Here is a 22590-nt window from a genome sequence, read left to right on the forward strand (position 1 = left end):
TCTGTATGTCTTCTTTAGAGAAATGTCTATACACGTTTTCTGCCCATATTTTGATTGTTTTTTTTTTAATATTGAGCTGCATGAGCTGTTTATGTATTTTGGAGATTAATCCTTTGTCCGTTGATTCGTTTACAAATATTTTCTCCCATTCTGAGGGTTGTCTTTTCATCTTGTTTATAGTTTCCTTTGCTGTGCAAAAGCTTTTAAGTTTCATTAGGTCCCATTTGTTTATTTTTGTTTTTATTTTCATTACTCTAGGAGGTGGGTCAAAAAAAATCTTGCTGTGATTTATGTCAAAGAGTGCTCTTCCTATGTTTTCCTATAAGATTTTTATAGTGTCCAGTTTTACATTTAGGTCTTTAATCCATTTTGAGTTTATTTTTGTGTATGGTGTTAGGGAGTGTCCTAATTCCATTCTTTTACATGTAGCTGTCCAGTTTTCCCAGCACCACTTATTGAATAGGCTGTCTTTTCTCGACTGTATATGCTTGCTTCCTTTATCAAGGATAAGGTGACCATATGTGCGTGGGTTTATCTCTGGGCTTTCTATCCTGTTCCATTGATCTATATTTCTGTTTTTTGCCAGTACCATATTGTCTTGATTACTTTAGCTTTGTAGTATAGTCTGAAGTCAGGGAGTCTGATTCCTCCAGCTCCATTTTTTTCCCTCAAGATTGCTTTGGCTATTTGGGGTCTTTTTTGTCTCCATACAAATTTTAAAATTTTTTGTTCTAGTTCTGTAAAAACTGCCATTGGTAATTTGATAGGGATTGCATTGAATCTGTAGATTGCTTTGGGTAGTATAGTCATTTTCAAAACATTGTTCTTCCAATTCAAGAACATGGTATATCTCTCCATCTGTGTCATCCTTTATTTCTTTCAACAGTGTCTTATAATTTTCTGAGTACAGGTCTTTTACTACCTTAGGTAGGTTTATTTGTAGATATTTTATTCTTACGGTTGCAGTGGTGAATGGGATTGTTTCCTTAATTTCTCTTTCTTATTTTTCGTTGTTAGTGTATAGGAATTCAAGAGATCTCTGTGCATTAATTTTGTATCCTGCAACTTTACCAAATTCATTGATTAGCACTAGTAGTTTTCCGGTGGCATCTTTAGGATTCTCTATGTATAGTATCATGTCATGTGCAAACATGACAGTTTTACTTCTTCTTTTCCAATTTGAATTCTTTTTATTTCTTTTTCTTCTCTGATTGCCATGGCTAGGACTTCCAAAATTATGTTGAATCACAGTGGCAAGAGTGGACATCCTTGTCTTGTTCCTGATCTTAGAGGAAATGCTTTCAGTTTTTCACCATTGAGAATGATGCTTGCTATGGGTTTGTCATATATGACCTTTATAATGTTGAGGTAGGTTCCCTCTATGCCCACTTTCTGGAGAGTTTTTATCATAAATGGGTGTTGAATTTAGTCAAAAGCTTTTTCTGAATCTATTGAAATGATTATATGGTTTTTATTCTTCAATTTGTTAATATGGTGTATCACATTGATTGTTTTGCGTATATTGAAGAATCCTTGCATCCCTGGGATAAATGCTACTTGACCATGGTGTATGATCCTTTTAATGTGCTGTTGGATTCTGTTTGCTAGTATTTTGTTGAGGATTTTTGCATCTATGTTCATCAGTGATGTTGGCCTGTAATTTTCTTTTTCTGTAGTATCTTTTTCTGGTTTTGGTATCAGGGTGATGGTGGCCTCGTAGAATGAGTTTGGGAGTGTTCCTTCCCCTGCAATTTTTTGGAAGAGTTTGAGAAGGATGGGTGTTAGCTCGTCTCTAAATGTTTCATAGAATTCACCTGTGAAGCCATCTGGTCTTGGACTTTTGTTTGTTGGAAGATTTTTAATCACAGTTTCAATTTCATTACTTGTGATTGGTCTGTTCATATTTTCTTTTTCTTCGTGGTTCAGTCTTGGAAGGTTTTACCTTTCTAAGAATTTGTCCATTTCTTCCAGGTTGTCCATTTTATTGGCATAGAGTTGTTTTTAGTAGTCTCTTAGGATGCTTTGTATTTCAGCAGTGTCAGTTGTTACTTCTCCTTTTTCATTTGTAATTCTATTGAGTCTTCTCCCTTTTTTTCTTGATGAGTCTGGCTAATGGTTTATCAACTTTGTTTATCTTCTCAAAGAACCAGCTTTTAGTTTTATTGATCTTTGCTACTGTTTTCTTTGTTTCTATTTCATTTATTTCTGCTCTGATCTCTATGATTTCTTTCCTTCCAGTACCTTTGGGTTTTGTTTGTTCTTCTTTTTCTAGTTCCTTTAGGTGTAAGGTTAGATTGTTTATTTGAGATTTTTCTTGTTTTTGAGGTAGGCTTGTATTGCTATAAACTTCCCACTTAGAACTGCTTTTGCTGCATCCCATAGGTTTTGGATCATCATGTTTTCCTTGTAATTTGTCTTTAGGTATTTTTTGATTTCCTCTTTGATTTCTTCAGTGATCTCTTGGTTATTTAGTAACATATTGTTTAGCCTCCATGTGTTCATGTTTTGCATGTCTTCTTCTCTGTAATTTATTTCTAATCTCATAGTGTTGTGGTCAGAAAGGATGCTTGATATGATTTCAGTTTTCTTAAATGTACTAAGGTTTGATTTGTGACCCAAGATGTGATCTATACCAGAGACTGTTTTGTGTGCACTTGAGAAGAAAGTGTAATCTGTGGTTTTTGGATGGAATGTCCTATAAATATCAATTAAATCTATCTGGTCTATTGTCATTTAAAACTTGTGTTTCCTTACTAATTTTCTGTCTGGATGATCTGTCCATTGGTGTAAGTGAGGTATTAAAGTCTCCTACTATTATTGTGTTACTGTTGATTTCCTCTTTTATAGCTGTTAGCATTTGCATTATGTATTGAGGTGCTCCTATGTTGGGTGCATATATATTTATAATTGTTATATCTTCTTCTTGGATTGATCCCTTGATCATTATGTAGTGTTCTTCTTTGTCTCTTTTAACATTCTTTATTTTAAAGTCTATTTTATCTGATATGAATACTGCTACTACAGCTTTCTTTTGATTTCCATTTGCATGGAATATCTTTTTCCATCCCCTCACTTTCAGTTTGTATGTGTCCCTAGGTCTGAAGTGGGTCTCTTGTAGACAGCATACATATGGGTCTTGTTTCTGTATCCATTCAGTGAGCCTGTGTCTTTTGGTTGGAGCAATTAATCCATTCACATTTAAGGTAATTATCGATATGTATGATCCTATTACCATTTTCTTAATTGTTTTGGGTTTGTTTTTGTAGGTCCTTTTCTTCTCTTGCATTTCCCACTTAGAGAAGTTCCTTTAGCATTTGTTATAGAGCTGGTTTGGTGGTGTTGAATTCTCTTAGCTTTTGCTTGTCTGTAAAGCTTTTGATTTCTCCATTGAATCTGAATGAGATCCTTGCTGGGTAGATTAATCTTGATTGTAGGTTCTTCCCTTTCATCACTTTAAATATATCATGTGGCTACCTTCTGGCTTGTAGAGTTTCTGCTGAGAAATCAGCTGTTAACCTTATGGGAGTTCCCTTGTATGTTATTTGTCATCTTTCCCTTGTTGCTTTTAATAATTTTTCTTTGTGTTTAATTTTTGTCAAGTTGATTACTATGTGTCTCAGTGTGTTTCTCCTTCTCTTTATCCTGCCTGGGACTCTCTGTGCTTCCTGGACCTAGACGGCTATTTCCTTTCCCATGGTAGGGAAGTTTTTGACTATAATCTCTTCAAATATTTTCTCAGGTCCTTTCTCTCTCTCTTCTCCTTCTGGGACCCCTATAATGCAAATGTTGGTGTGCTTAATATTGCCCCCAAGGTTTCTTAGGCTGTCTTCATTTCTTTTCATTCGTTTTTCTTTATTCTGTTCTGTGTCAGTGAATTCCACCATTCTGTCTTCCAGGTCACTTATCCGTTCTTCTGCCTCAGTTATTCTGCTATTGATTCCTTCTAGTGTATTTTACATTTCAGTTATTGTATTGTTCATCTCTGTTTGTTTGTTCTTTAATTCTTCTAGGTGTTTTTTCTTTAATCTTCTAGGTCTTTGTTAAATATTTCTTACATCTTCTTGATCTTTGCCTCCATTCTTTTTCCGAAGTCCTGGATCATCTTCATTATCATTATTCTGAATTCTTTTTCTGGAAGTTTTCCTATCTCCACTTCATTTGTTTGTTTTTCTGGGGTTTTATCTTCTTCCTTCATCTGGTACATAGTCCTCTGCCTTTTCATTTTGTCTATCTTTCTGTGAATGTGGTTTTCATTCCACAGGCTGCAGGATTGTAGTTTTCCTTGCTTCTGCTGTCTGCCCTCTGGTGGATGAGGCTATCTAAGAGGCTTGTGCAAGCTTCATGATGGGAGGGACTGGGTAGAGCTGGGTGTTGCTCTGGTGGGCAGAGTTCGGTAAAACTTTAATCTGCTTGTCAGCTGATGGGTGGGTCTGGTTTCCCTCCTTGTTGGTTGTTTGGCCTGAGGTGACCCAGCACTGGAAACTACAGGCTCTTTCATGGGGCTAATGGGAGACTCTGGGAGGGTTCATGCCAAGAAGTACTTCCCAGAACTTCTGCTGCCAGTGTCCTTGTCCCCGCGGTGAGGCACAGCCACCCCCCACCTCTGCAGGGGATCCTCCAACACTAGCAGGTAGGTCTGGTTCAGTCTCCTATGGGGTCACTGCTCCTTTCCCCTGGGTTTGATGTGCAAACTACTTTGTGTGTGCCCTCCAAGAGTGGAGTCTCTGTTTCCCCCAGTCCTGTCTAAGTCCTGCAATCAAATCCCACTAGACTTCAAAGTCTGATTCTCTGGGAATTCCTCCTCCCATTACTGGACCCCGAGTTTGGGAAGCCTGCTGTGGGGCTCAGAACCTTCACCCCAGTGGGTGGTCTTCTGTGGTATAATTGTTCTCTATTTTGTGAGTCACTCACCCAGCACTTATTGGATTTGATTTTATTGTGATTGCGCCCCTCTTTCCATGTCATTGTGGCTTCTCCTTTGTCTTTGGCTGTGGGATATCTTTTTTGGTGAGTTCCAGTGTCTTCCTGTTGATGATTGTTCAGCAGTTAATTGTGATTCTGGTGCTCTTGCAAGAGAGAGTGAGCAGACGTCCTTCTACTCTGCTGTCTTGAACCAATCTCCTAATGTGTTGCTTAAGGCCTGTGTTTCCTTATTGATTTTCTGTCTGGATGATCTGCCCATTGATGTAAGTGAGGCGTTAAAGTCCCCTACTATTATTGTGTTACTGTCAATTTCTCCTTTTATGTCTGTTCAAAGTTGCCTTATATATTGAGGTGCTCCTGTGTTGGGTGCATATATATTTACAATTGTTATATCTTTTTGTATTGATTCCTTGATTATTATGTAGTGTCCTGCTTTGTCTCTTATAACAGTTTTTATTTTAAAGTCTTTTTTGTCTGAGATAAGTATTGCCACTCCAGCTTTCCTTTGATTTCCATTGATTTGGAATGGGAATCCCCTCACTTTCAGTCTGTATGGAAACAATTCCATTTGCCATTGTATCAAAAAGAATAAAATACATAGGAATAAACCTACCTGAGGAGGCAAAAGACCTATAATTCAAAAACTACAAGATGCTAATGAAAGAAATTGATGATGACACAAACATATGGAAAGAAATACCATGTTCTTGGATTGGAAGAATCAATATTGTTAAAATGACTATACTATCCAAGGCAATCTACAGATTCAGTGCAATTCCTATCCAATTACCAATGGCATTTTTCACAGAACTAGAACAAAAATTTTTTAAATTCATATGGAAACACAAAAGACCCAAATAGCCAAAACAATTTTGGGAAAGAAAAACAGTGCTGGAGGTATCACACTCCCTGATTTCAGACTATACTACAATGCTGTTGTAATCAAAACAGTATGGGTCTGGCACAAAAGCAGACACATACATCAATGGAATAGGGTAGAAAGCCCAGAAATAAACTTGCGCACTCATGGTCAATTAATCTACAACAAAGGAGGCAAGAATATACAATGGAGAAAAGGCAGTCTCTCCAATAAGTGGTGCTGGGAAAACTGGACAGCTACATGTAAAAGAATGAAATTAGAACACTTTCTAACACCATACACAAAAATAAACTCAAAATGGATTAAAGACCTAAATGGAAGGCCAGACACTATAAAACTGTTAGAAGAAAACATAGGCAGAACACTCTTTGATATAAATCACAGCAGGATCTTTTTTGACACACGTCCTAGAGTAGTGAGAATAAAACCAAAAATAAACAAATGGGACTGAATTAAACTTAAAAGCTTTTGCACAGCAAAGGAAACCATAAACAGGACAAAAAGACAACCCTCAGAATGGGAGAAAATATTTCCAAATGAAGCAACTGACAAAGGATTAATCTCCAAAATTTACAAGCAGCTTGTGCAGCTCAATATCAAAAAAAAACCAACCCAATCAAAAAATGTGCAGAATATCTAAATAGACATTTCTCCAAAGAAGACATACAGATGGCTAGTAAACACAGGAAAAGCTGCTCAACATCACTAATTATTAGAGAAATGCAAATCAAACCACAGTGGGGTATTACCTCACCAGTCAGAATGGTCATCATCAAAAAACCTACAAGCAATAAATGCTGGAGAGGGTGTGGAGAAAAGGGAACCTTCTTGGACTGTTGGTGGGAATATAAATTGATACAGCCACTATGGAGAACAATATGGAGGTTCCTTAAGAAACTAAAAATAGAAGTACCATGGGACCCAGCAATTCCACTACTGGGCATGTAGCCAGAGAATATCATAATTCAAAAAGACACATGCAACCCAATGTTCATTGAAGCACTATTTACAGTAGCCAGGACATGGAAACAACCTAAATGTCCATCAAAAGAGGAATGGATAAAGAAGAAGTGGTACATATATACAATGGAATATTACTCAGACATAAAAAGGAACAAAATTGGGTCATTTGTAGAGACGTGATCGATCTAGAGACTGTCATACAGAGTGAAGTTAGTCTGAAAGAGAAAAACAAATATCATATTTTAATGCATATATGTGGAATCTGAAAAAATTGGTATAGATGATCTTATTTACAAAGCAGAAATAGCTACCCAGATGCAGAGTACAAAGATATGGATATCAAGCGGGAAGCAGGGATAGGATGAATTGGGAGACTGGGATTGACATATATACACTATTGATACAATGTATAAAATAGATTAACTAATGAGAACCTACTGTATAGCACAGGGTACTCTACTCAATGCTCTGTGGTGACCTAAATGGGAAGGAAATGCAAGAAAGAGGGGTATATGTATATATATAGCTGATTTATTTTGCTGTACTGTAGAAACTAATACAACATTGTAAAGCAAGTATACTCTAATAAAAATTAAAAATAAAATAAAATTACCAGAAAGCTAAAAAAATAAAATAAAATAAAAAGGAATAATAAAGAAAACCCCCCAAACCCCAAATAAACAAACAAAAAAATGCAGACTGCATTGTGGATTATAATGGCATTCTATTTTCCCTTTAGAGTTCCATGGGCCCTGTATTCCCTGCATATGAGAAAATGCAAAATGTTCTTGGCACAAAGAAGGAGTCTCCTTCTGCTTCCTCTGCTGTGACAAGTGACAGAGTTGGATAGTCAGAGCTGTAGTCATCTAGGGAGGGCACCACCCATGGTGTGCAATAAAAGAAAAGTCATACCTGAGGTACTGCTTTGCTTCAGGAATCCTCCATGGCCAGGTTTACTAATGTCTCTGAGCCAAGCTGGCCTCAGCCAAAGTAATTTTCTTCATTGAACATATTTATCATGGCACTTTAAAAAAGTGCCATGATAAATATATAGAAGTTAAAAGTCAAATTTAAAAGTTTCTGTGAGAGCTAGTACATAAGATTGGAAGTCAGAGGTGAGGAGTTGGGGATCCAGTATTGCCGCTGACTGGCTCTGTGACGTGGGGCTGGCACTCCAGCCCCCCAGATGACTCTTAAGGTGTCAGTCAGCTCTGGTTCCATTGTACTTTGTTATCCAAGGAAGCACGCAAGTACACCAGTGAGCTAACACAGGAAAGAGTTCATCATGCTCTCTCCCCAACCAAGTGTTTACGTTTCTAATCTTGACTATCAGAAAATTATTTTTTACATGTGTCAGTTTTCTCATGTTATGAGTTAAGTCAGAGGGGGAAAATATTTTTTTTTCTGCATTACCTAACACTATTTCTAATATTGTAGTTGATTAAAAAATTAATTGGATGACTCGATTTTTTTAACTGAAAATGGGAAACCAGGGGCCAGATGATCAGCATAGCTCTACCATTATTGACAGACGATGTTACTGAAAGATGAGTTACTAGCATTCCATATTCTGAGGTTTATTGCAGTTTTTTTCTATACTAGAAAGGCCACATCAAATTAATTTGGTGATTCTAGCATAATGGTTCTCCATTCTTTTTTTAAATTATTTTAATTTTTAAAATTGAGGTATAATTGACATAACACTATGTTAATTTCAAGTGTACAACATAATGATTCAATATTTGTATATAATGCAACATGATCACCACAATAAGTCTAGTTAACATCTACCTATATATAGTTACACCTTTTTCCTTGTGATGAGCACTTTTAAGATCTGCTCTTAGCAACTTTCAAATATGCAATACAGTACTATTGACTCTAGTCATCATGCTGTACATTACATATTACATCCACATGACTTATTTATTCTATAGCTGGAAGTTTGTACCTTTTGACCCCCTTCACCTTTTGCCCTCCCCTCACTTCCTGCCTCTGGGAACCACTAATCTATTCTCTGTATCTGCAAGCTCCTTTCATCTTTTCTTTTCTTTTTTCTTTTCTTCTTTCTTCCATTTCCTCTTTCTTCTTTCCTTCCTTCCACATAGTTACTAGCATTGCATATTCTGAGGTTTATTGCAGTTTTTAAAAGTGAGATCATACAATATTTGTCTTTCTCTGTGTGACTTATTCACTTAGCATAATGCCTTCAGGTTCCAACCATGTTGTCACAAATGGCAAGATTTTATCCTTTCTTATGGTTGAGTAATATTCCATTATATAAATATATGAGCCACATATTCTTTATCCATTCACCCATTGATGAACAATTATGTTGTTTATGTGTCTCCAGGCCTTAGCTATGGGTTTACTCCCTGTGTAGACCATTAACCTATGTACAAAGATCCCAAAGATTTGCTGCCTTGGAAAGCTAGGTTGTTAATCATGGGAGGTACACTGAATGGATGTAAAGATGGCTTGGTGTAACCTATCACCAAAACTGGAAAAAGCGCTATTCTACTTTATAATCATCTTGGTACTGGCATTCACATCCCAGAGTCATGAAAAATTCAAATTAATCTGTCAGGCAGAAAGCAACAAGGGTGAGAAAGTAAGGGGCAGTGAGTTGAATTAAACATATTTAATGTAAGTATGGAAAAAGCTCCTATACTTCTGAAAGGGTTTTGAGATATCATTTAGATTTGAGAGTCACCAAATTAAAGGAGTTTCTCTAGCTCCCAAGCTATATTCATTATTTCTATAAACATGCAAGTAGTTGCCATGTTTTTGGTGGATCTGTGCCATCATGGCCAGATATGGATGAAGGAAGCTCCAACACATAGAAAACAAAGCAGACACAAGCCTCTTTTATATAAAACTGTTCACTTTTTACTCCTTTTATTAGGACCAAGCTGGATTTTAAACATTTATAAGGACTTCTCATTGCTTTTATTTCCCTTTTGGGGTTTTGTATTTTATAGAAGGTATGTGAAGATAACTTAATCCAAAAAGCTTGCATTTAATATGGGGAAAATACATTTACATGGTATCCAGATCCTTTATCCAATTATATTTTGCATACTCCTCCAGTTTTTTATTGGTAACTTTTTCTTTCCATGTTCCACAGTATTATTTATCTTTCTGGCATTTACAGAGCTCCCCTTCTATTTTCTCCCTCACCAATAAGTATCTTTCAACTTTTGGCTCCTTTTCAGTCAAAAACACCTCTACATAGCTTATCTTCTTTCTTCCATTCATTTGGATCACATTCCCCATAAACTTGCAAATAAACTTCTAATAAACCCTAATTTGGGATCTATTCCTGAAAAATAATTCAAGTTGGTATAAGTGTTTTAGATTCTCTTTTCTAGGAACCTTGAGAAATAAAGTTAAACGTCATTCCTTCAATTTTACATGTAAAGAATATAGTTCTAATAGCATTTGAGAAATATACCTATTTATAGGCTATGGATAATAAAAGATTTAGAAGGAATCTGACCAAAACGACATATAATATAAGCAGCAGAGGGGTCTTTAAGTAACACTGTCTTATCTAAAGCAAAGTTCTTTGGCCTGACTCTAATGCCTATTGAGGAATTTTTCTTTATTTGGTTTCCTTTATACTTGGAGTAGAAGAAAAAGGAAAAAAGAAAACTGGAAATGTAAAACAACCCTTCAGTCTACTTCCAAGAACATCTTGTGCAGCTCACAAGATAACATCTCCACCTAGTGTCATTTTAAGGATCCTACAGCAACTCCTTAAAAAATGATTAAACTTTTCAGACTAATATGTCTAACACAATTTTAGTTAGTTTAACCTTAAACATGTGTTATTTAGAATTAATTAATTGGAATTGAGGAGGCATCAGCATGAAAATTAAGAATGTAAGGAATCTTTTTCTTCAGAGAAATAAAAAGAGCAGCCACAAATAGTAATCAATATGATAGAACAATTATCATCCTTGTAGTTCCTGAAGTGGAGAAATGACATGTTTAAAAAAAAAAAAGCTAAGTAGGTGTATCCCATCAGTCTAGGTTTTCTGGTTGCTGTACTTTGAATGCATGCAGCCTATATAAATGAGATTGGTACTCATTGACTGAAAGGCAGAGAGTTTAGGGAAGAGTATTTGTTGAGCTTCTAGTATGCATTGAGTATTATGCCACTTGTTTCTGGACACACTTTGAGACAGTATAACATAGTGGTTTTGTCTGCAGGTTTCAGAGACAAACTGGGGCTACTTATCTGCTATATGACCTTGAGTAAACTACTTAAGCTCTGTGTGTCCCAGTTTCCCCAACTGAAACGTGGGGCTACAGGGGGCTAGCATGTTTGCCAAAGTTACTGGGAAAAATAAATGAACTAATATGTGAAAATCCCTTAAAGTTGTTTCTGGCACATAGTAAGTGCTCATTATTAACATCATCATTTAAACCTCATGAACCCCATTTTAAACTGGGGCTCAGAGAAGTTATTTCTCCAGGGTGTCATAATCACAAAATGGTAACATAGGGATATGAGCCCAGATCTGTATGACTCCAAAGTTCATTGCTCATTCCTCACTGTTGGAGTATGTTAAAAAAAAAAAAAAAAAATTCGTTAGTGCCTCGAATATATGGAGACAACAAATTGAAATCACAAATTAGTGTAGAAGAAAGCAACACGAGGTTGGGAATAAGGGGGCCTGTGTTACTGTGTTAACTCAGTGGATTATTCTGGGCATCAAGTTCCTCCTTTGTTAAAGGAGAAGCTACATGATCTAGGTTCTTTCCAGTTCTAATATTCCATGAATCTATGGAGTTGGTTCCTAAAGTCATCTTTTTCTTTCGTTGTCTGCCATATAAACCCACGCTCTATCTTTAAAGGAGGCAAAATTCAGGGTTATGCGTGCAGAATGCGACACAACCGTATCCATGAAAGCTGGTTTTACACGAGTACAACCTGGTTCTTCAGCTCCACCACCGCCAAATCACTCTCCCAACTGATTAGCGGTAGAGTCCGACCTGTTACTACTAAGTCTCCGATTCAGCCCAACCTCTTGCGCACTTAAACTACTCAATCTTTACAAGTCTAGTCTATTGCAAATCCTCCTTTTCGGCTTATACCTCCCCACCCCCACCCCCACCCCCAAGTCCTTATTTAAAGAGGTCCATAGTTAGTATATATGACTGTCTTGGGTCAGACTAGCAGTTTAAGACTTGAAAACGCTGAGAAAAAGAACCTTTACAATGCATCCACATTCCCCCCAAGTAAGAGAACTACGGAAGTTCAAATCACAGCCCTTGTTTTTAAACGTCTCAACAAAACACGCAGGACCCTTTATTGGTATCAGTCTCTGCCCAACTGCGCCGACAACTGGCTCTTCTCGCTCCAATTGGCTAAAGCGTCTGTCACTCCAAGAGTTTTTTTCTTCCCTTCCAAGAGCCACCTTCGGATTTAAACCTTGGTCCCGCCCGCTCCCCCGCCCTCCCTCCCTGGGGCTGGTCACTGATTGGTCGAGGCGTCATTCCGCGTGGGCTGCCAAGGCCACCAAGCGCTGCGCCAGCTAGGCGCGAGGACCGCGCGAGCTCCTCCACGTGGGCTCCCCTCCCCCCTGCGGCGACCACCGCTCCGACCGACTGGCTCCGAAACGGTGGCGGCGGTTTGTGGTCGTTGGTCCCAGGGATTTAGGACGAACATTTGAAGACTCGAGGGGTGAGGAAGGGATGGGGGCCGCGGGGACACTGCCAAACCGCTGGTAACGGCTGGAGACCCTGCCTCCTGGCTGCAGAAAGCCCTGTCTGACTCCCTGCCCCGGCAATTGCGCAGCGTGGACCCAAGCCCGGCGGGAGGCGGTGTTTGCGGGTTGCCCCAGCCCCGTCGAGCAGCGGGAGGGCAGGTGCCCTCGGCGTGGCTTCCCGCCCCAGGGGCATCTTTTGAGCAGACTAGTCCCGCCGTCGCCGCTCGCCCCGCGTGGCCCCGCAGGCAGTCCGGCCCCAGCCCCGCGGTCCCGTCGGGGCCCCTCTGCGGCTCCTTCCGTCCGCGGCGCCCTGCCCTCTCTCCGCCTTATTTCCGCTCTCCCCCGCCGCCTTCCGGCCGCTTCCCATCCGCTTACCTCCATGTTCTTCTCCTAACACTCTTCTGTCGATCGCCGCAGGTCCGGGCCGCCCGCCTGACCTCCCGGCCGTGCAGCCGTTGTCGCGCCCGCGCGTCCCCTCTGGAGGCTTTGGGACGACTCCCTGGGCGTCCGACTGCTGGGTGAGATTTGGCAATTACGTCGTTCTTTTCATCGAGTTGTAACAGGGATGAGCCTCGAAGTTTCTTCTCTGCCTTGGACTCTCTTCTGTTCCTCCCCAAGGGCTCTCTTGTGTGTCGCGTGTTGACAGTGGCGGGCTGCGGGTGGAGAGGGCGATACCGACCCCTCTCCCTCGCGACAAGCGGTGTGCAGCCATGGACGGTGTACACGCGCGAATACCCGCACAGTATCATCTTTGTTTCCTAACGCCAGATGATTTAAATTACTAAGTAAATAAAAATATTTTTTGGAGGTACCGGAAAGACCGCTGAACCTGGAGTCAGGAGACCTGGGGTTTCATCCTTGCATTGGTTTGAATTCTGAGATCCTTGTGAAGCTGCTTGGTTTATTTGGGCACCGTTGCTTCATATGTGAATTTAGTTTAGCTAATGTTGACGTTTCTTTAAGCTGTCTCTTTACATTCTTGATGAATACTCTATAGCCTTTATCGTATATGGTGATTCTAATATAGGCCAATATCATGGAACATCAGCAGGTGCTTTTAAAGACTTGCCTTTTACACATCTGTACCACTTTGTGTTTGAGTATGATGCTGTAGAACCAGGAAGCAGGATATGTTGCATGTATAAGTAGACTAACATATAAATAACATTCGCGTGTTAATAGAATTTTGCTAATTTAAATAATTAGAAGGTATTTTCCTTTGAAGAATCACTGCAGTGTATAGTTGAGGAGTTCGACAAACTTCCATTTAGAGCTTTTCAGAATTAAAGTTCATCATGGGCTCTAATGATGTATTCCTTTCCAGAGTACACATTAAAGATATTCTATTTTAAGAATAGCTTGTTTGCAATTATGTGCCATTATAGACATAAAGATTACTATTAGTGCTGCAGTTATTAAATATTAGCAGTGCCGTAATTAGCACTGCTTCAATTGCTAATTTTCACTTAAGAAGATGGAGTATTCAACTTGAACATAATTACCTAAGATTATAATACATATCAACACTTGAAATATAAAGTGAAATGTAAAGTATATTTTATTGAAAAATAAGATGTAGCATTACTAGATATATAATGAGGTAAAAATTATTAGTAACAAGAATATGCCCAATTTGTGGACAGAAATTAAGCCTTATATTTTTAAGCGTGTCATTTTTGTTGTTAGGAAACTTAGACATGCTAGTTTAAGGAGGGTTTGGTGTAAAATCTGTCCAGATATGCATATTAATGCTGGGTGTTGTTTCTCATTTTATTACCTGAGAGTTGGTGAAGCACGAAAATGAGGGAAGAAAATATGATCTCTGTGTTCAAACTGTAACAGATTTCAGGTGACAGATTATAGAAAACCTTATGTAAGCAATAGTAATGCATAATTTTGTAGTAGTGTACAAGAATTTTGGTCCTATCATGGATAGCTTTATCCGAAGTTCAAAGAGCATATTACACTTTTGTATCCAAAGCACTATTGTAAAAATTTATTTTTAGTTACAATTATTTTTTAAAGTAGTTCAATTTTTAAGTCTTTTCTGAATTTAAACCTGCCCTCCACAGTATTGCTAGAGGTTGTGAGACACCTAGTACTAAAACTTTTTATACTTTATGTATTTAGCTTCTAGGAATAAAAATGTGCTCTCATTCTTTTATAAAAGTAATGGAATTGAACTGATCCATTTATATACCCTTTTAATGTTAGACTTACACATCCATACATTTTTGACTAATCCTTCTCATTTTTCCAACCATGTTCCTATAGTGCAGTCTGTCACTAAAATGAGTTGTTGCTAAAAAACCTCCATTGACCTGCTAACCATGTACCATGTACCACACTCAGTAACAACTGAACAAGTGAGGAATTTAATGCCATGTAATTTAAGGGATGCCTTAAAGATCTAATGTGCTTTCTATAAATGTATTTTGTTATTTTCAAAATTAATACTTTTTCACTATTGCATTCAGTTTTTAAAAATCCAAATAAAATTTATAAAATGTTCATTTTCACAACTTCATAAATTTTTACAGTAATTCAGAAGATGAAGTTTCAATTTAAGTAGTTTGAACACAACTGACAAGTTCCTTTAGATGAATGATTAATTTTCATTTATATTTTGCTAAAATTGTGCTTGTTATTTTTTCATTAATATATTTTCTATTTTGAAAGGCAGTAGGAATTTGAAATTTTATATTTTTGTTAACTTATTAAGATGTTTAATATTAATGAAGATATAGTTAGCATTTCAAGCTAAAGGCTTGGTTCTTGAATATCTATCTTGAATATCTTGAATATCTATCCTGTGATTGCCTATGCTATCTTGGACTTTTGCTTTATAGCTTAGTGGATTTTTTTTTTTCTTTTTCTTCTACTTTTGAAACTGAGATGGAGAGGAATCTTTGAAAGTCCAAAGTTTAGGAAAAAAAGATTTAGCTGTGAAAGCTAGAGTTTATAGGGTACAACAACTTTTAATCTACCCTTCCCACTTTTTTTTTTTTTTTTTGCATAAACCATGTATGCCATTCTCATGCTCAGGACCCTCCTTCCTTTACTCAGATTCCTTGGGTCAGCAGGGTAGGAAGAAAGTTTGTAAAACACTTAGGACTATGAATACACAGCTGAAAGTGGCAGAGGACTAATTGAGCCTTGGAGGCTTCAGTTGGTATGTCAGCTTTGTCATAATGTATTGGACTGCTATGCTTCCTTGGAATTTTGGTAATTCTCAGATTGATTCTGGAACATTTTGGAATGAATATAAAGATATTGTATGCCTGTTTTAGATTTGATTTATAATTCTCTGGTTGAGGTTCTTGAATTCTGGCTCTTTTAGAAATGTATTTTGGTTAAATTAAGTATGGTCTTCATGTTAGATATTTTTAAACTTTCTTAATTGTGACTTAGATATGTGTATATGTTACTTGTGTTTTGGAGACTTTAAGATAAGAACATACTCCTTTTTAAAGAGAGGGTAGGATTGGTGACTTTCCAGTATATCTTATACTTCTGTAATTTCAAGTTTTTATATTTTGATTGAGATTTCTTGAAATGTACTGAATATAATGTACGTTTCTAGTATTTCTTTAGTGAAAAGAGTCTTTAATGTGGAGTCTGGCCTATTGGGGGCTTTAGATAATGTCTTTAAAAATATAACTTCAGTGACATGGATTAACCCAAAATATATGTCTATAAAGTAATTGGAGGGGTGAGGTGAGTTGCAGAAATCAGCCATTTAGAGCAGGCTATGTATTACAGTAAAAAAAAAAAAAAAAAAAAAGTCCAAGACTTCTTTGGATAAAATGGAAGCAGAAGCAGTATTTATCTATTATGTTTATAGGCAGTAAATTTCATGTGTAAGGTAGCATATTAAACTAGAGTCTTTTTTTCCTCATCCTTCTTCTTGCAGCCTGTTTTAAAAATGGAAATCTCACACTTTGCTTTTCTCCACATTGTATCAACATGATGTCTTTAGTGTAGTGGGCCAGTATGATGTCCTGTGGGATGTTTATTCCATTAAGGTTCCTGTAGACTAAATGATAGAAGAGAGCCAGAGTTTATAAATCTCTGAGGGCTTGAGCCTCAGGTCTTTTCAGTTACTAGTTTTGTGACCTTAAGCAAATTTCCTTACCTTACTTTTGATTTTCCAATGTATAAAATTGGAGGCGGTTTGAGGTCCACTTGCAATTATAATATTTTCTTACTGTAAAGTCTTCAGTGATGGTATAATGGCAGAACGTAGAATAAAAACCATCTTAAACGGAGAAAGGTAGTTATATCATTTAAAATGCTTTTGATTTTAAAGGAATGATAGTAGAAAAAAATTGTGTTTAAAGACAAAAGGTTGGTTAACTAATCTTTCTCTCATTAATGATTTTGATTGTCAAAGAGTAGCATCTCTTTTATAAGAATCTATTAATAATACATTGATTTATTTATTGGGATTTGATGTCACATTAATAAAATATATTCCTGAAGTGTAGTGTAAGGTACACAGCTGAATATACAGACTTAAGACTTTTCCCTTGATAAGACTTCTTTCCTACTTCTGCCATTTAGTAAATATATGAGGCCAGTAAATTAAAAGAATCTGAAAATTATATAAAGAGAAATGAGACGTTACTAGCCATGATGAAATGAACATGGAAGGAGGAATCGAGGAAAAGCTGAACAGCTTTTTACCTTTTCTGGAGATGGGCCTTTACAATGTAGCTTTATTATTTAAAACAAAAGTTCTTTAGGATATCACATATACCTGTTCTTCAAGTGTAAATACATTTTAAAAATGAATTATCAGTACCCAAATAATATTAATGGGTGGACATTCTGTTTTATTACAAGGATGACAGAATGTTGACTATTTAAGCCAATGTTGAATTCTGTTACTATTCACTGGTTAGACTAGGGCAGATTTAAGTTGTTTTTTTATTATATTTGGAAAGACAGCTCTTAATTAAGCTTGGACATATGTGAAAGTTGTGTCTTGGAAGAGGGGGATAAGTTAGGTCATTTCATGTATGGAGCACCAGTTGGATTAGAGAGGAGGGTGGGAAGAACTGGTGGGTTAAACCTAAGAAGATGAAATTCAGTATGACTCTAAAATCTGGTTACGTGATATAGTCTAGGACAGATTTGGGTTTTTTGGGTTTTGTTTGTTTTTTTGACAGTTTGCTTAATTTGAACTGTGAGTGTCATGCAGCTGTGTAAAACATGTAATCTTTCTCTGTACTGGTGGACTTTTCAGTCTTGGCCATCATGCTTTCAAAGGAAAAAGAGGATAGTGAGGGAACATGAAACTATACAAGAAGCAGTTAATACAACCATTTTTCCAAATGGCTCTATAGAAAGCTAATAGAGGTACTAAGGAAAGTTAGGGTATCATATTGAAATGTTTGGAAAACACTGAGTTAAACAAAGCTGAAAGGTTTGTTTAACTAAAACTTTTTGTGGGCTTAAATATGCTGGTGTTCCTTGTGATGCTCTTAAGAGGAAGGTATAGTGATTCTCAGATGTTTTTAGGCATTGAACACAATTTTGAGGCCTATTTGTTAATAACTCCTGGAATAATCATTTTAGGGACATCAATTTAGAAGATGTTGGGTTAAAGAAACTGATAATGTTTAGCCTAGAGAAGAGAAGAATCGTTTTTCAAATGCAGTTGTATGAAAGAGGCATGTTCAGTTTGGCCAGAAGAATAGAGTCAGAACCTATAGGTGAAAGTTACAAGGAAAGAGATTATGATCCATTAAAAGGAAGAACTTTCTTAAAGAGTTAGTTAGCCAAACTTACGTTGCTCTAGTGGATAGTGAGTCTGTTGTAAGAATTCAGGAATAAGATGGATGACTGCTCTGCAGCAATATTATAAAGAAGATGTAAACATCAGGTGGGTGGTTGAATTAGATGATTTTTAAGGTCTCTGGTAAGTTTGAAATTATTTTATTAGGGGTTTTCCAAAAAGTTTTTGTTGATGGATTTTTTTTCCCTCTAAGTTTGTACAGTGTTGTGGTTTTTTTTTTTTTTTTAATTGTATTGTAGTTTTTCAAAGAAGGCATGAATAATTGATTAGTTATTTTAACCTTTTTTTTTAAACTATTCTGAAAAAAGTCTGGATTCAGGTACTGGTATTGCAGTTTATAAGTTATATGATCTCCAGCAAATTATATCACTCTTTGGAGATCTCAAATTATTAAATAACTAAAATGAGGGTAATATAAAGTAGGGGTTTAGGAGTCCAGTATTTAGGCAGACGGGTCTCTAATTTGCATATCTACCCTACAAGTGCTATGACTTTTGTCTCTCTTAGTCTTAGTTTATTTATTTTTAAAATGGAAAAGAATACTTACCTCACAGGGTAAGTACTAAATGAGATAATGTGTATAAAGTGCCTGTCGTCATGCAGAGTATATAATGTGGTAAATAAATGAGTGCAGAAATAAGCATAAAATGGAATTTCAGAAATTAGTAAAAGTGTAAAGTGATTTGTCAAAGGTCTGTTGACTGAGAAGTAGAACCCAGGTCCATTACTTTTAGTTAAACCACAATGTCTCTCCCTCCCTGCCTCATTCATTGAGAATTAAACATATGCCAGGGAATGTACATTGTGGTAGAGATATGGAAATAAAAGACTAGACCCTTCTAAAACCCTGTCGGGGGTCGGAGAGGAGGAGCGGTAGGGGTTGACAGCCCAGCACTCTGAGATGGTAGCAGTACAAAGGAATACAGTACCTAATTTAGTGTTGAGAAGGGAAGGTCGACAGGGGTTTTTTTGGAAAATATTAAGAGTGGGAAAGGCAAAGAAAGTGAGGAAGGACTGTGGGAGTAGCCTATGCAAAGGCTGGTATATGAGAACATGGCACATTTGCGAAATTGCAACTAGATAAGTGTTGTTGTTGACATATAGTAAGAAATGAAGTTGGAGAGGGGTAGGTGGGCCAGGTTAGGAAAGGACCTTTATGACTTTTCTAAAAAAGGGTTTAGATTTTATCTTTACGGAAGAGTGGGAAATCCCTGAAAGGGCTTTCTGCTTTTAATAAAAGTAGCATACTCTTGATATTCACAGAAAAGTGACAAATTAAGGTCCCTTAACTCCTCATTCCTACTTACCAATGATAACTACTGTTAAAGTTCCTTGTAAATTTTTCCAAAATTGTATGCCTTAATTTTTGTATTCACAAGCATCTGTGAGTATATACATATATATCTTTAAACAAAACACACAGTTGATATATAGTAAAATGTATTGTTCTCCAACTTACTCTCATGTGATATTTCTTGAATATTTTTCCATATCAGCACACACAAATCTATGACATTCTTTAATAACTACATAACATTCCATTGTGTAGTTATACCATAATTTTTAAATCACTCCTCTATTGGTAGACAACTAGATAGTTTTTAGATTTTTTATTTTGCATACAATGTTTCAGTGAACATGCTTGTGCATATATCTTTATATACTTGTGCAACTATACCTGTAGGTTAATTTCTTAGTAATTGAATTACTGAGTATATGTACATTTTAGATTTTAATAAATATTAACAAATTTTCCTCAAAAAAATCATTACAATTTAATGCATACCTGCCCAAAGTGTATGAAGTTATGTTAAGAATTTTTTTGAATTTTCTGTTAGATTCTTCATCCAACAAATAATTACTGAGTACCTACTGTGTACCAAGCACTGTGGTGGGTAACAGGGAAAGTGTTCAAGGCAGGTGGGATCTCTGCTCTTATGCAGCCCAGAGTTTAAACCACAGAACGTCTGCAGGTATTTTGTTTGGTCTCTACAGTTTTTATTATTGTTTTTTAAATTGAATTTCCAGTTTTTTTTTAAACCCTGCAACATTTTGTTTTCAAGGAACTATGAATCTCTTGTAGAGATAATGCCCTCTGAAATGCAGGCTTAAAACATAGAAGGCACCTAACTGGATGATGATGATGATATTACTCTTTCCTGGATTGTAAGTCCTTTTAAGGCAGGGTCTACGCGTGAACTCTCTTTGTACTAAATTTTGGAAGGAACGTTAAAAGCCACATGGTCCAGCAATGCACCCTTTGTTTGAATCTCTCCATCATGTCCAACCTGTATTTGAATACTTCAATTTGGCGGGAAGATACCTTCTGTTCAGCCCTTTCCAACTTTGTGCAGTTCTCTCTGCTTAGTAGAACAATATAATAGCCAGGTGTTCCTTTTAAAATGAAAGATCATATTACCCTTGTGCTCAGAATCTCCAGTGGCTCCTCATTTACTCAGAATAAACCCTGAAGTCCTTCGGCACCTGACTTGCAAGGTCTGTGGGATGTGGCAGCTTGTTACCTCGCTGACTTCATCTCCCACTGTTCTTCTCTTGGCTTTACCATACTGGTCCCCTTGCTGTACCTTATATGAGCCATGCATACTTCTACTCTTGGGCCTCTGTCCTCATTTTTCCATTTGTGTTGAATGTTCTTCCCAAATAACTGCAATGGCTAGGTTCCTCAATGTTATAGGGAGGCCTATGCTGGTTATCTGTTTAAAATTACACCCTGTCTTCTGCAAACCTCTTCCCCACCCATGTGCCCTATCTCTGTTCTTTTTCCCCCTACTGTTATCTTTTAACATATATTATTTACATATTACTTGTATTATCATTTGTTTTCCTTACTGGAGTATAAGCTGTACAAGGGAGGAATTTTGGTCTTTTACTTACTGATGTATCCCAGACATAAGGAATAGTGCCTGGCACACAGTTGGTCCTTAATAAACATTTCTTGAATAAATGAATAAATTTGAGTTTGCAGTCCCTGGTCAGCAGTTTGTTTTTTTATTGTTTTATTAATTTATTATACAACAGTATTATTTTATTAGAAATTACTATTAATTATATATTGTATTATATTAATTAGATAGTAAATACATTTATAGTGCTTATATGCAAAATACTATTTTAAGCACTTTATGCTTAATCCTGACAATAACTCTATGAAGTAGAAACTGTTACTATCTACCTTTTAGAGACAAACTGAGGCCAAACTTCCCCAAAGTCATAGCTAGTAAAGGGGAGGAACCAGGGTTCACATTTAAGCAGTCGTTTAGGTACCTGAATTTGCTCTCAATTATGACACCATGCTGCTCTTTTTATGTGAAGGAAATTAGCCTTTTATTATGTTGTGTTGCAGATCATTTTCCCTCTTTGTGATTTTCCATCTTAGTTTTGTGGTATTTTTTGCCTTCAAAATAGTTAATACTTAGGTAGTATAAATAATCTAGTAATATTTTTCTTTGAGGCTTTTTGTTTATTTTTTAGCAGGGCCTTCTTGACTCTAAGATTTAAAAAATAAATTTACCCATTTTTCCCCTTAGTTTTGATTTGTAGGAGAAGCTTAAAGTAGTCATATACATATTTTATATCATCTTGACAGCATTGTGGAGATTTTGTTTGTAAGAGACAAGGCTAAAACCTGGAACAATGGTTAGGAACCTAGCATAGTTGGCCCTCCGTATCCATGGTTCCACAGCTGCAGAGTCAACCAATCTTTGATCAAAAACATTTGAAAAAAGAAATTTCAGAAAGTTCCCCAAACTTGAATTTGCCAGGAATGCTGGCAACTATTTATATAGCATTTGCATTGTATTTACAACTGTTCATATACCATTTACATTTTATTAGGTGTTCTAGTAATCTAGAGATGATTTAAAGTATGTGGGAAGAGGTACATAGGTTATAGGCAACTACTATGCTATTTTATGAGACTTGAGCGTACGTGGGTTTTGGTATCTTTGGGAATCCCCTATGGATACTGAGTAATGAGGAACGACTATGCTAATTCAAGTAAGCGATAATTGAGAACAGGCTGTGGGGATAGACAGGAAAAGACTGATTTCAAGAAATATTTAGGTGGACACAAAGCACCAAGCTGATCTCCCTATGCTATGCATCTGCTTCCCACTAGCTATCTATTTTACATTTGGTAGTGTATATGTGCTTGTAATCTCTATATGGCAGTTGCCTCTCGATGAGAACCAGTTCTTGCTGGTACATTTACCAAATGCATTTCATTTTTGAAAAGTAGAAATTAATTACGTGCTTCATCAGCTGAAGGAAAGGAGGTCAATTTATTT

The 22590-nt window shown here is 36.8% G+C and overlaps 1 protein-coding gene across 1 annotated transcript in view; it reads left to right on the top strand.

Moving 5' to 3' along the window:
• Positions 1 to 22590, top strand: part of RBM46 (RNA binding motif protein 46) — a 78266-nt gene that overhangs the window by 21425 nt on the left and 34251 nt on the right. The gene's annotated exons all lie outside the window — the stretch shown is intronic.

This window comes from Balaenoptera ricei, chromosome 5 (assembly GCF_028023285.1).
Source record: "Balaenoptera ricei isolate mBalRic1 chromosome 5, mBalRic1.hap2, whole genome shotgun sequence".
NCBI lineage: Eukaryota > Metazoa > Chordata > Mammalia > Artiodactyla > Balaenopteridae > Balaenoptera > Balaenoptera ricei.